We start from the raw sequence: 5,000 nt of genomic DNA, 5'->3' as shown, positions 1-5,000 counted from the left end.
CTGATTCCCCGTTACCCGTTACAACCATGGTAGGCGCAGAACCTACCATCGACAGTTGATAAGGCAGACATTTGAAAGATGCGTCGCCGGTACGAGGACCGTGCGATCAGCCCAAAGTTATTCAGAGTCACCAAGGCAAACGGACCGGACGAGCCGACCGATTGGTTTTGATCTAATAAAAGCGTCCCTTCCATCTCTGGTCGGGACTCTGTTTGCATGTATTAGCTCTAGAATTACCACAGTTATCCAAGTAACGTGGGTACGATCTAAGGAACCATAACTGATTTAATGAGCCATTCGCGGTTTCACCTTAATGCGGCTTGTACTGAGACATGCATGGCTTAATCTTTGAGACAAGCATATGACTACTGGCAGGATCAACCAGGGAGCTGCGTCAACTAGAGCTGAGCAGCCGGCCGCCCGGGAGTGTGTCCCGGGGGCCCGCGCGAACACGCAAGCGTCCGCTCAATTATTCTGCAAACAGGAGGAGGCTGAGCTCCCCTGCACAACACACCTCGAAACCCTCTCAGGTCCCGGCGGCGCGCAGCGCCGTCCTAAGTACTTGGTCGGGTTCGAGAGAGGCGCAATCGCCCGGAGTTAGGCGAGTAGACGCTTTAGGTGCGACCACCCGTGCTCCCAACTGAGCTTGCCGCTGCCGACAGAGGCCCGGGAGCGTGCTGTCGTGGCATTGCCGGCGGGAGACAACACGCGCCACCTACGGTGACCGGCAGCTCCAACGCCAGCGCCACAGAAGGACAAAAGCCCCACTTGGGTGCCGAAGCGAACTCTCCCAGCACAGCGCACGCGCCAACACGTCCGCACAGCTGCGATACAAACCACCTGCGAGAACCGCTGGGGCGACCGAGCAGCAGACGGCGTCGCGGCGCCGAGCGCCGGGCGGCGGCGCATCCTCAGCGCACAAAGTCCTCAATCGGACCAGCACACTGCAGATGGCCACCGCGCTTCGCACCGGGCCCGCGAGGACCTACTTTGGCCGCAAGGCGCCGCGAGCAGGGGGAGCCGGCGCGCAGCTGCGCCGCCTGCCGCGTCCGTCGGCCGGCGCGCCTGCCACTGGCCGCCCCCACCAGCCGGCTGTGGCGCGTGCGCCCACGCACCGCGCTGCCAGCACGCCGGGCGGCCCCCCCTCACCGGCCGGGGACGGTCCCACCCAGCCACCGCCGCGTATCGCCTCACACCCAGATCCCCTTTCACGTTCGTGGGCATGGTGGGTCCCCTTTCACGTTCGTGGGCATGGTGGGTCTCCCTGAAACAACCGGTTAATAGCTCGACCGATCGTCGCCAACACTGATTCACCTCTAGCGAGAACAACCGCACCACAACGGGTTACCAGTTGTTCATTTGCGTAACGTCACCAGCAAACGTACACGTCCATCGCCATTTGCAACGAGTATTGCATGCCTGTGTCAGGTGTCACAACACACTACGTCTGCCCACATAGACGCAACAACATGTGCACGCCTAGAGAACACGTGGAAGGTAGACCCCGTACGTATGCGGTGTCCATTGCGCGAACGACTGTCAGCCCGCCTCTGCAGCATGTCGCAGATGTGGAACGCGGTGCAACATGCTATCACGGTGTGTGAGAAGAGACGACTACGTCCGAATACACGCTCCACTACATCAACAGACTGCTCATGCTGATCGCCATCCAGGGCGTCCGTTCCTCCCACACGTCTGTATGGCGTACCACACTGCAATCCAGCTCTTATAGGGAGACGACACGTAGCTGCGTGCACAATATTTGGACTGTATGGTCCGCCGTTGCTAGGCGCAGTCGTCATACGGTCACATGTGCCACGATGTATCATTCAGTACATACGGACCAATGTGCAGTACAGTTTGTGGGTTTTGCGTACATCGGCGGACAGGTGACAGGCCGTACCACAACGTAGGCTGAGTACGTCGGCATGCGAAGGGCATTGAACATGCAAACTTCTCACCGACCAGCTTGCAAAGGCAGGGGGGAAGGGGGGGGGGGGCGGCATGTACGTCCTGCTGCTATCCACACTACAGTGTATAGCAGGAGCATGTGGAAAGTCAGCAACACCTGCAAGGTGTTTAACATGACGCGATACACAGGGGACCGGGCAGTGCGAGTAGGGAACTATATTGCGAGGGTTGCGGTTAGGCAACACTACACCAATTTAACGGGTTGCATAACAATTACAGAGCAGGTTCAGCGACAACGTGCGTCAGGTTAAGGCGCAATATAGTTTAGGTTACGGCGCACTTTAGGTTAGGTTAAGGCACATTATAGGTTAGGTTAAGGCACATTATAGGTTAGGTTAAGGCACAACATGGGTTAGGTTAAGGCACAACATGGGTTAGGTTAAGGCACAACATGGGTTAGGTTAAGGCACAACATGGGTTAGGTTAAGGCACAACATGGGTTAGGTTAAGGCACAACATGGGTTAGGTTAAGGCACAACATGGGTTAGGTTAAGGCACAACATGGGTTACGTTAAGGCACAACATGGGTTACGTTAAGGCACAACATGGGTTAGGTTAAGGCACAACATGGGTTAGGTTAAGGCACAACATGGGTTAGGTTAAGGCACAACATGGGTTAGGTTAAGGCACAACATGGGTTACGTTAAGGCACAACATGGGTTACGTTAAGGCACAACATGGGTTACGTTAAGGCACAACATGGGTTACGTTAAGGCACAACATGGGTTACGTTAAGGCACAACATGGGTTACGTTAAGGCACAACATGGGTTACGTTAAGGCACAACATGGGTTACGTTAAGGCACAAATTAGGTTAGGTTAAGGCACAAATTAGGTTAGGTTAAGGCGCAACGTAGGTTAGGTTAAGGCACAACGTAGGTTAGGTTAAGGCACAACGTAGGTTAGGTTAAGGCACAACGTAGGTTAGGTTAAGGCACAACGTAGGTTAGGTTAAGGCACAACGTAGGTTAGGTTAAGGCACAACGTAGGTTAGGTTAAGGCACAACGTAGGTTAGGTTAAGGCACAACGTAGGTTAGGTTAAGGCACAACGTAGGTTAGGTTAAGGCACAACGTAGGTTAGGTTAAGGCACAACGTAGGTTAGGTTAAGGCACAACGTAGGTTAGGTTAAGGCACAACGTAGGTTAGGTTAAGGCACAACGTAGGTTAGGTTAAGGCACGATATAGGTTAGGTTAAGGTACGATATAGGTTAGGTTAAGGTACGATATAGGTTAGGTTAAGGTACGATATAGGTTAGGTTAAGGTACGATATACGTTAGGTTAAGGTACGATATAGGTTAGGTTAAGGTACGATATAGGTTAGGTTAAGGTACGATATACGTTAGGTTAAGGTACGATATAGGTTAGGTTAAGGTACGATATAGGTTAGGTTAAGGTACGATATAGGTTAGGTTAAGGTACGATATAGGTTAGGTTAAGGTACAATATAGCTTAGGTTCAGATACACATTGTTGTAGGGAAAGGTGTATTTGGGGGGGGGGGGGGGGCGGCAGGTTCGTTGATAGTGATTATCGTAATTGGATGCCTGCGGCATTATCCGATTTGTCACGTCAGGATGCACTTTTGGCTCATGACAGGCGGCGCTCCGATTCCATGGTTGTGGCAGATCTGTGTCTTTCATTCCTGCCATTGTTTGTGTGCTGTGACAGGAGGCAGTATTGTGATGTTGGGTGCACCCCTGTGTAGGACATGTGTGGGTGTTCGTGGCTTAGCTGAGCAATGTGCGGATGTCGGAAGGGTGGGATATTGTGTTTTCTGGGTGGACCTCCCGGTCTGGTAATGATAGTGTGGATTGTGTCATGTGGCGGAGAGGATGCACTGGATGTTCTTCCATGCTGGTGGTTAGATATTGTGTGTGTGCCTGTTACAGGCAGAGAGTAGTGTGTGATAAGAGAGTAGTGTGTGATAAGAGTGTCTGGCTGACGTGTGGTTCTCATTGTGTGCAGAGTCTTTCAGCATGTATAGGGACGGTTGTATATATTATCTGTATTCTGATGGCTCTGCATCTATTACTAATCAGTGCCGTGTATACGGTTACTCTGGTTCCAGTCGAAACTGTTCTATCTCTGTACATTAGTGACACTACGGCTCCACTATGTTGCCGCCCCTGTCGGCCGTTTCCCCCAGTGTATGGCTAATGATTATCAGCAGTCAGTCTATTAGTCAATACCGGTAGTGTGACGACGTCAAATGTCCGGGATGGGGGAAGCTACACCCTTCCCGTGGGTCAGGGCCTAGAAAGACTCTTCCCACGCAGGAGACTGACTGTCGTTACTCTTCCGAGACATATATGTGCCCAGCGTTTTTTGCGACTGCGAGTGCAACGCCAGGAGGCTCGGACTGTCGTTACTCTTCCGAGAAATATATTTGCCCAGCGTTTTTTGCGACTGCGAGTGCAACGCCAGGAGGCTCGGACTGTCGTTACTCTTCCGAGAAATATATGTGCCCAGCGTTTTTTGCGACTGCGAGTGCAACGCCAGGAGGCTCGGATTGTCGTTACTCTTCCGAGATATATATTTGCCCAGCGTTTTTTGCGACTGCGAGTGCAACGCCCACGGGTGCCGACATGGATGGGGCGCTTCCTAGCTGATGGCTCAGCATGAGAATCCGTACAGTGAGCAATGCGATCGCGTCTGTAGCTTGTACGTGGTACAGCTCGCAGCTCATGAATAGGGACAGCGGGAATGTCGCATATTGGAAATATCTCTTCATGAAACGCATGTTATAGGTGTGGATTGCACCTTACGAGTGCGGGAAACGTCCGCCGTTCATCCGCTGGCGATGCGAGTTTGGCGGTTGGGGTGGGGCACGAACGGGTGCAGGTGGTGTGATTGCCGGTCCACGACTTCGTGCGGCAGAGGCACTGGCGTATGGGTGCTGTGGTCGACAGAGGCTGCATGCTTTGTGGGTGGCGTCGAAAGATGGGCACTGTGGGCCCATCGATGTCTTCGTCGGCTTGGCGTCCCATAGATGGCGGTATCGTCGTTGCAGGAGCTCATGCTGAGGGA

The 5,000-nt window shown here is 53.1% G+C and overlaps 1 non-coding gene across 1 annotated transcript in view; it reads right to left on the bottom strand.

Annotated features, from left to right (window-relative positions):
• LOC126436093 (small subunit ribosomal RNA) overlaps positions 1–388 on the bottom strand; it is a 1,909-nt gene extending 1,521 nt beyond the window's left edge. The window contains exon 1 of the ribosomal RNA XR_007580416.1: positions 1–388. This exon is cut by the window's left edge and continues 1,521 nt beyond it. This is a non-coding gene — a ribosomal RNA (small subunit ribosomal RNA).
• Between the last annotated feature and the right edge of the window lie 4,612 nt (positions 389–5,000).

Source organism: Schistocerca serialis, unplaced genomic scaffold (assembly GCF_023864345.2).
Source record: "Schistocerca serialis cubense isolate TAMUIC-IGC-003099 unplaced genomic scaffold, iqSchSeri2.2 HiC_scaffold_1226, whole genome shotgun sequence".
NCBI classification, from domain to species: domain Eukaryota; kingdom Metazoa; phylum Arthropoda; class Insecta; order Orthoptera; family Acrididae; genus Schistocerca; species Schistocerca serialis.
This window is presented reverse-complemented; position numbering and strand designations above follow the sequence as displayed.